We start from the raw sequence: 10,818 nt of genomic DNA, 5'->3' as shown, positions 1-10,818 counted from the left end.
CTAACATGAAAAAAATCACATATATCTAACTAGGTCATGGAATTGCATGAAATTAAGGGCAGACACTATTTCTCAATCTCTAATCCTAAAGAAAGAAAAAGAATTCAATTAAACAAACCAAATTAATAAATCTAAGAAGCCCCACCTCACTCCAAGTTCTCAAAAATTGGGAATGGGGAGAAGAAAATTATGGAAGCTTCAAACAAGCTACAAATAACATGGAAGATTCAAAATTGCATCATGAATATGATGAGCCCTTCTATAGTATATGGATATGGTAACTCAACTCACTTAGGAGGCCTCATATTGTATCCTTGCACAATCTTGTGCAAGAGACTAGATATTTTATGAACACACCACCCTCAAATTGACTTCCTTGGGATGCTTGACTACTACACAAGTGGTTCTCTTATCTTGTATTAAGTTTTAGTTTTCATGTATTTATTTGGTTATCACTTTCTTAAACCTATTCCTCTTACATTGTATACCACTTGGTCAAGGTAATTGCAAGAAGCCACTCCACTCATCGAACCATACATACCTTTTTTATTGTATAATGAGTGCTGCAAGGAAAACATGTTTCCCAACCCATCCCTGATGCTTACTTACTCAATTTACCTACATCCAAGAGTTTGGGTCTCATAAGATCCCACCAAGGCATGCTCATGTACTCATAGGTGGTCAAAACCAAATTCACATTCATCACAAAACATAGAACCATGCAAGAGACTAGATGCAAGGATTGTAAAAGTATGAGAAAAGCACAATTATACCTAATTGGGATTTTTTTGGGAGTATAGATTCAACTATAAATTTGAAAGCCATAAATTTAAACTAAAGAATGATTGGAAACATGGAGGATAATCCATATCCAATATTCAAACTTTCACAATAAAATTCGAAGTCAAATCTAGGCAGCATGCAAATTGAGGCCAAGGAAAATTTCTCAAAAAATCAAACATCCCAAAATTCGAAAAAATTAAAAAGCTTCTAATATTCAACCAAGCTCCCAAAAATAAAATAAAAAATATGTTTCAGGCACACATGCAAAATCAGATAGCCTAACTATGTAAAAACTTCATTTACCTAACATGAAAAAAAATCACACATATCTAACTGGGTCATGTAATTGCATGAAATTAAGGGCGGACATTATTTCTATATCCCTAATCCTAAAGAAAGAAAAATAATTCAATTACACAAACCAAATTAATAAATCTAAGAAGCCCCACCTCACTCCAAGTTCTCAAAAATTGGGAAACGGGAGAACAAAATGATGGAAGCTTCAAACAAACTATGAATAACATGGAAGATTCAAAATTGCGTCATGAATATGATGAGCCCCACTATACAAAACTAGAATGAACCAATCTCACCCAACAAGAAAATATGTAATTTTCTCAAAACAATTTTAGAGAGAAAAAATTAATTCCTCAAACATAAAAATGAGAATTAAGTGTGAAAAACTCACTTTTTTCCTAATATAAAAACTTTTATTAAAGTGATTGGGATAACTCACAAAAGTGGTTCCTACTTTTTGGCACAAAGAATATTTGGCGATAAAAAAATAATTCATTTTTAACACTTTTGAGCAAACTAGAGTCTTTATTCGAAGGTCCCTAAGGGGTTTATTTGAACATGCATGTGTGGCATGCGTAAACAAATACCCCCGTCTAACCATGCATGTGCAGCATGTTCGAAAAAGGGAGGGTTAATTTGAACCCCCTCTAGCCAAAAAAACCATAAATTATGATGATGGGGTCATTTTCACCATTGTTGTTTTGAAAATGTATGGACCCCCAGATGTTAGATTGAACACTTTGATGTCTTAGCTTGACATCAACATCACGTGATCATTTTTTACCTCTTCTGACCATCTTTGATACCATGTACACAGTATTCTTCCATGCTTTAATTTTGTTAGTTGTAAATTATTATTTTTTCATATATCCTAGTTAGATTTGTGTTTCTAGTAGTTTTTTTTTTCCTATTAGATAATCTTATAGATCACTTGTTAGAAAATCCTATTTAGAAATTTTTTAAAAACTCTAGCTATAAAACCGTAGTTAGAAAAACCTAGCTAGAAAGCCCTAGTTAGAATACCATAATTAAAAAATATATCTAGAAAACCCTAGTCCTAGATAGAAAATTCTATTTGGAAATTTTAAAAAGGTATTTCTTAAATGTTTACTTTTTAATTTGTTTAGTTTGTTATATTAGAAAAAAATAGTTTATAAATTTTTAGAAGATGTTATGTATACATGTACAATTAGATAAGTAAATGTTTGAGGATTTAATATATATATTTTAATTTATGTACATGTGTTTATAACTTTATGTTAGATACTTCTACTAACACTTTTTTTGAAAATGTTAGAAAACAATACTTTAACTTATGTTTCAAAACCCTACTTAGAAAATGTAATAAAATATTAATTAGAAAATGTTATAAAATCCTAGTTAGAGAAATATAGTTATATAAGCATGGCTATAAATGGTTAGAAAATCTTAGTTTAATAACTATACATAATTTTTTAATTTTTTTTTAAACTATAGAATTTTTTCTATGTACATGTCTATTTTAGATGTTTAAGAATTTATATTTTTTTATGATATGTTGAAATTTTATGTATATGTGTCACATATTTCCATTTTACATGTAAAACTTTATATATTGTATAGTTATGCATGTTAACATATTATCTTAGGATCTTTTTTTTATGTATCCTAAAACCTTTTAAGACACCTAGGGTCCCTGAAGACACTTAAAACCCTCAATATAATATTTTATTCAACACTATATAAGGTTCCTTAATAACCTGTAGATTATGACATAAAACCCTTTATGAACCCTTAGTAGGACCTATTATTGACATAACAGGAAATAATACTCCTTGATGATATATATAGTAACATAAGGCGAATTATGACATAAAACCCTTTAAGAACCCTTACCAAGAACTATTATGACATAAGACTCATTATGACATTAAATGATCTTTAAGAACCCTTAGTAGGACCTCTTAAAAGACATAGGACCCTTTGAAACCCCTTAAAACACAATAGGATCCATTAATGTAACCTAGGATCTCATAGTGCCCCTAAGATCCATTAATGTATCTTTGTTAATTTCATTTTGATTTTGACAAGGTAGTGACAAAACACTTAGTCATTATCTAGTATAAAATAGTGTGAGCTGAGTGCATAACATATGCCGAGCATAAGCCTTTAGGAAGTACATGCTGAGTAATATGATTAGTTAGTGCTAAGCACTAGTATGTGTTGAGGAGATAGTATGTGTTAAGTCACTCTAGTGTCGAGCATTCTATACATGCCAAGTGATTTAGGTTTCGAGCAACAATAAGTGTCAAGTTATGCAGGAGCCGAGTAACAACATTTAGAGCACAATGAAGGTCAAGCATCAAAGCCTATTGATGCAAAGTGAACATGTTTTGGCATAGATGTTTGTTATGACAAAAATTTCTATGTAGACTAGTTTTGGCTGACATAATCATGATTTTATTATTATAAGAGATATGTATGGAGTCATATTATGCATCCCTATGCAATGCATGCAACAAATCCGATTAAGGGAAGCATTAGGTGGCAATAAGGATCAACCACATCTTTTGATTCCAACCTAATCCACCTCCACCTATTCTTATTTAAGAAAGGTAAACCCAAAGGAATTAAACTCGTGAGAGGAGATGAATTCTAAGAGTTTAGAGGGCATTCATGGTGGCTTAGATGGCTATGATAGAGTTATACATTGTAGAATCAGTTTAAGGAGAACAAAGTGAAGCAGTTTAAGGATAGAGGAGACATATCTAATCAGGAGGATCAAGGTTTAAACAATAAAGAGGAGATCTAACATCAAGAAAAAATGTGATAATTGAAGGATCCGGTGTTGGATTATTCTAATAGGTGATACAAAGTAAATCCATTAACATAGTAGTCCTAATAGGCTATTGTAAATCTCTTAAATGAGTTCTTACTTAATTGTAAGTTTGAAATCCTCTAGCAAGGTGAGACCTAACACTCTTTTGTAAGCCTTTAACAAGGCATACCCTTCATAGGGTAGATCATAGTTTATGGTCAAAACTTTGTAGCCATAATAGGCCACACTTTACAAATGCAGTACTGAAGATTTGTGGGTGTCATCCCCACCCCAATTTTACCTTCTCCATGGAGGGTTTCTAGGTAATCAAAATCTTATGTGTTATGTGTTGATTTACTTTATACTATGGATGTGATAAATGGTTAGTTATTTCAATTTACATGCAAAGTTATGAGATGGATGTATGGTGAATTGTTTTTAAGGTTAAATTTTTGAAGTGTTCCCCCCCTAAGATCTTACTTTCCCATTGGTATATCCAACAATTGGTATCAAATCTTTGTTCTCTAGAAAGGAAATTTTGATAGCTTTGGAGCTAAGATCTTGAAGATGGAAGTCTACAATTTGGGAAAGACTATTGAGAGTTAGAAGATTGAAATACATCTTTCCCTGCATCAATTTAAGAAGGTAAGAGATCAACTGCAACATTCATTAAAGAGAAGAAAGGAGATAGTTATTGAACAAGATGACACTCAATATCAAGAAGTAGATACAACTAGATTATTTGAGGATAGAAACTCAGAAGAGTTTGATGCAACTATTGCAGATCTGATGGAAAAGAACAATGCCCTAAATGAAGAAGTCAAGAATCTAAAAAGGGAACAAGAAACACAATCAATGCTATTGTGTGAGACAACTAAACTGAAAAAGAAAGCTAAAGAATATAGAGCCATTATTGAAGAAGACAAGAGACTACTAGCTAATAGACTTGAGGAGAAGACATCAAATGTACAAAAGCTTGCAAACATGCAATTGGATACAATGAATTAACCAACGATTGAAAATCAAGAATTAAATAGGAAATACATTGAGATTACAATTTTGGAAACACAAAATACCCTATTGCAAAATTAATTGAAGGTTGAAAAGGAAAATCTTAACAAGCCTAGTGAAGCCATTAAGTACTTGCAAAAATTGATGGAAGCACCTAGGCTAATGAATGGCACTATTGGTTTGGGATATTCTACTACCAAGGAAGGATAATCATCTAGGAGTGGTGAATAAAGGAACAATAAAGGAAAGTACAACAAACTCACTTGTCATCACTATGGAAAATTGGGTCACACAACAAATGTCTGCAAGATTAACATTGGAAATCAAAACCCTAAGAAAAAATTCAAGGGACATTGTCATAACTACAAGAAGTAAAGACATTAGGGACATGAATGCAGGACCAAGACCACCAAAGCTTAGAGATTTGAAGGTTATTGTTACAACTGTCAAAAATATGGACACAAAGCATATCAATGTAGATCCAAATCTAAGTGGACATCAAACAAGTAGACAAAGGTACACTATAATTAAAATGCTTATGATTGGGATTACAACACGAGGTGTAGTTGTCACTATTGCTAAGAATATGGTCATATCCTTGAAAATTGCATTAGGACACACTTTAGAGGTAACTACAATAGATGGTTGAATGAGATTGTATGCTTTAGTTGTCTTAAAGCCGGCCATGTTAGCAAAAATTGTCCAACTCAGTCACCTACACTAAGCAATAAAGACAACAAAGAAAAAGAAAAGGTAGATGTTGGAAAGATAATATTACAAATGAATACGACATGGAGAAAGAAATAAAGATTGCAACACATCAAGTCAAGATGAGGTCACTTCATCCACTGGATCAAGTGGTCACATCACCCCAACTAGGAAATCAAAGGTATGCATGGAACTAATATTTGAAATGTAATATTATTCATCAGTTCCAAATATCTAAGATATGAAAAGATTATATATGTATGAATTAAGATCCAATGAAGTAATTATAACCAAGATAAAATCTATCATTTTGTGGCTTTCTATGTTGTTGCTAAAGATGGAAATAATTATAGTTGATGGTGAACATTTGGAAAATTGTAGTTATAGACAAGTTATGCGGATATGCTAGTGATAGCCAAGCTCACTATGTAAGATGAGCATATTAAAAATCCTATGATAGCCGAGCTTACAACTGTGTAAGTATTGAGCAATAAATGCTGAATTTGAAGGCTTATATAGTCAATTTTTTACTCTTTTGCACGTACCAAATTTTGAAGAGCATGAAGAGAATGAAGATGATTATCAAAAGGAGATTCAAGTGTTTGTGGACTAGATTCATTTGCTACTTGACACCATTCTATAGATTCAAAAGGTATTTAACTTGTGTTGAGTTATGCTATTTCATTTTTGCAAACCCTAGTGAATCAATATGGCAGCTAGTTCTTCCACAAAAATAAGGAAAGAGGGGAAGGAAGCTTTCAACATTCAATTAATTAGAAATGATGTGACACAACCCCTATTCTATGCAATTCTTGAGATCATGTATAAGGGAGACCCATTTGGTGCATTATCTATGATACCACAAAAGGTTTTAATGGTTCAATATGTGCGATGTTGCTATACTTGAAAGTAGGAGAAGTAGGATACATGAAAATAAGAGATATCTACCAAGAGTTATGTGATAATAGAGCACTAAAGGAGGGGAGCAAGAAGAGGGTGATACAACAAAACATGTTTTATCAAAGGAAGGTATTGTGGAGGGGACAAAAGAAATAGTTGAGGAAGAACAACATGATGCAAAAGATGTTCAAGTGTTGAGTGTCAATCCCCCACATGCAAACCAAGAGAGTCAACAAGACTCAGTTATTATCAAGGATGTTTTTATTGATATATCTCAAAATGCTAATTATTTGGCCAAGGATGATTTGAAGAAGTTATAACAAGATTCTACCAATGCAACTATTCCATGCATTAACCCAATATTGGTGAGAGTAGATGAAATAAAGAAGGTAGAAAATGTATCTATAGTGGAGAACCAACAAGAGACACCAAATATGCCCCATCATCTATAGAGGAAAAGGAGAAAGAGACACATGATCTACAAAAAGATCAAAGTATAAGCCTTGAACAACAAGATGACACCATTAGGACACCATCTATTATGTCTATCATAGTCACTCAAATGAAAGATGCAAAGGCATAATCAACAACTTCATCATTGCCAAGCCTAAATAGTTCAAGTTTACTAGTTTAGCGATCATTGAAAATGATGGAACTAAAGTGAGAAAGGGTAAGGAAACTAGTCCTATAACCATTCCACCATCACAAGGTGAAGTACAAAAATAGGGAGAAAAGAATGAAGAGGACAGGTTGACTAATGCATCTGAGGAAAAAATTGTTATATAGACACTAGTTACCCTAAAACTTCTACATCTCCTTTCAATAGTCAAACTCTTCAGAGGCTGAGTACACATGACACCCCATTGAAAATATTAAGGTCAATTCCTAGCACACCAAAGAGTGTTGATGCTACAACATTTGAGGATGTCATCTTAGATGAGAATATTGAATTACTAAAGTTTGATCTATCAACAATGGCTATTGAAGAAATGAGTATTCTTCAGGATTCTCTACAATGAAAGAAAAGGCAATAAATTCTAACGAGGGAGTAGAAGTAGAAGCAAGTATTACATGAAATCAAAGATATATTCATTGATTCTTTTAGATTCCTAGCTTCAATTACTAAAAAGCCTATTATAAAGAAACTTGTCAACATAGTGGAAAAGATCAATAATGAAGACCTAGACACAAATGTAAAATTATTAGAATGGTCTGAAAGGAAGTTTCATACAAAGGTTTTGGAAAAGATATCTAGTGTCAATTTATTTAAACAATTTGATCTTGAAACCAAGATGTAAAATGTAAAGAAGCTATTAATTAATATTTTCTCTCTATATACTAAGTTATGTAACATTGATTTATTCACCAAGGAATCACAACAGGCTACAAACCAACTGCAAGGAGATTTGTAACTCACAGGTACCACACTAAAACAATCTCCTAGTAATAGTCAATTATATTTTCAATGGTTACTAACAACTCAAAGTAGGCTTGTTGAATTACAAGCATAGGATGCTAATATTAGATCTACTGTTATTAGTATCCAATCCATCTAGACAGCTCACGTGGAAGTATTGCATAAGGAACTAGCCTATGTAGAAACATTGATGAAGAAAGATTCCCATCTTTCTACACATGAAGGCTTAGTTGACTTGGATGCTAATCTTGAGATAAAAATTCATTCGCTTGATGCAAAAAGTGATAATTGGTATGCATCTTTGAAGATTATTTTGGAGCTACATAAGCCATTTTTGGATAAACACACTATAAGTGTACCACCCAAGTGACAAGTGTCAAAAGAGGGGGATATTAAAGTTTTGCAAATTTTGAAGATGTTTTTGTCAAGGCAAATATCTACTCAGGGAGAGTCACAAAAATGACATCAAGTATTTACTCAGCGGGAGTAATCTGTTGAGGTAATGATTGCATTTTTGTAAAATTTGAAGATTTTGTATTGGAACCAAGAAAAGAAGAGACATTGTATGACTTATGCATGAAGGAATTTGTATATCATGACAAAGTGTTTTTTCCACTCATGTCAAAGGGGGAGATTTTTTATCTCATTTTGGTTTTGATAAGGCAGTAACAAAACATGTGGTCATTATCTAGCAAAAAAAAGTGTGAGCCAAGTGCATAGCATATGTCGAGCATAAGCCTTCAGATAATACATGCTGAGTAATATGATTAGTCAGTGCCAAGCACTAGTATGTATTAAGAAGATAGTATGTGCCAAGTCACTCCAGTGCTGAGCAGTCTACATATGTTGAGTGATTTAGATGCCAAGCAATAGTAAGCATCAAGTTATATAGGAGCTGATTAACAATATTCTGAGCACAGTGAAGGCCAAGCATTAGAGCCTATTGATGCCAAGTGAACAATTTTTGGCATAGATTTTTGTTATGGCACAAACTTCTATGTAAACCATTGTTGGCTGACATAATCATGAATTTACAATTATAAGAGATATGTATGGAGTCATATTACACATCCTTATGAAATGCATGGAACCAATTAGATTAAGGAAACCATTAGGCAGTAATAAGAATCAACCACAACCATTGATTCTGACCTAATCCATCTCCACCTATGCTTATTTAAGAAATGTAAACCCTAAGGAGTTAAACTCATGAAAGACGAGACAAATGATAAGAGTTTAGAGGGCATTCATGGTGGATTAGATGGTTATGATAGAGTTATACATTGCACAATCAACTTAAGGAGAATAAAGTAAAGTAGTGAAAGGATAGAGGAGAAATATCTAATTAGGAGGATAAATGTTTAAATAGTCAAGAGGAGATCTGACATCAAGCAACAAGGTATCAACTGAAGGATCAAGTGCTAGATCATTCTAACAGGTGATATAAAGTAAATCTTTTAATAGAGTAGTCCTAACATGCTATTGTAAATATCTTAACTGAGTGCTTACTTAATTGTGAGTTTGAAATCCTCTATAAAGGTGAGACCTAATAGTCTTTTGTAAGCCTTTAATAGGGTAGACCCCTCATAGGGTAGATCGTAGTTTATGGTAAAATTTTTTTAGCCATAATAGGCCACACTTTGTGTCATCCCACCCCAATTTTACGTTCTCCTTGGAGGGTTTCTAGGTAACCAAAATCTTATGTGTTATGTGTTGATTTACTTTATGCTATGGATGTGATGAATAGTTATATATTTTAGTTTACATGCAAATTTATGAGATGGATGTATGGTGAATTGATTTTACAATTAAAGTTTTAAAGTGTTGATTCACCACTCCTCTCAAAACTTACTTTCCCTTTGGTATTTCCAACATTCTTAGGATGTCCTAGAACCCATTACTGTATCATAATACACATTAATATCCCTAGGACCACTTAGACCCATAATGTATTTTAGGATCTATTAATATGAGAACCCATTGCTGTACTCAAGACCTCTTAAGGCATACTAGGATCCATTAATGTAACCTAGGATCTTGTAGGACTCCTAAGACCCATTAATGTATCTTAGGACCCATTAATACATACAAGGACCCATTATCACACTCAAGGCCCCTTAAGACATACTAGGATCCATCAATGTAACTTAGGATCCCTTGGGACCACTTATGAAACCTACAACCCTTAAGACATTCTAGGACCCATTAGTGTATTGTATTATATCCCTTATGAAACTTTAAGACACTTGGGATCACTTAGAACCCCCAAGACCCATTAATGTATCTTAGTATGCCTTAGGATCCATTAATATATCATAATACACATTATTTTTCCAGGACTACTTAGACCCATTAATGTACACCCAAGACCCATTAATGTGTCTTTGGATTCATTATTGTATACAAGGATTGATTATCACATTCAAGATCCTATAAGACATTATAGGATCCATTAATGGACCTAGGATGTCATGGGATGCCTTGGGGCCCATTAATGTATCTTAGGATCCATTAATACATACAAGGACTCATTGTCACACTCACGACCCCCTAAGACATATTTCATTAATGTAATCTAGGATCCCATACAACCACTTATGACACATACAATCCCTAGTACTCATAAATGTATCATAGTCCATCCCTTACAACATATTAAGGCACCTAGGAGCCCTTAGGACTCCCAAGACCCATTAAAGTATCATAGGATTCCCTAGGACCCATTAATGTATTGTAGTATATGCCTATGACATATTAAGACACTTAGGAACCCTTATAACCTTTAAGCACTATTAATGTATCTTAGGATATCCTAGGGACCATTAATGTATCATAATTCCCATTAGTAAATCACAATATATATTGTGACACTCAAGACCTCTTAAAATATACTAGGATCCATTAG

This window comes from Cupressus sempervirens, chromosome 10, assembly GCF_028749045.1.
Source record: "Cupressus sempervirens isolate cs-2001-9-10 chromosome 10, ASM2874904v1, whole genome shotgun sequence".
Lineage (NCBI taxonomy): Eukaryota > Viridiplantae > Streptophyta > Pinopsida > Cupressales > Cupressaceae > Cupressus > Cupressus sempervirens.
This window is presented reverse-complemented; position numbering follows the sequence as displayed.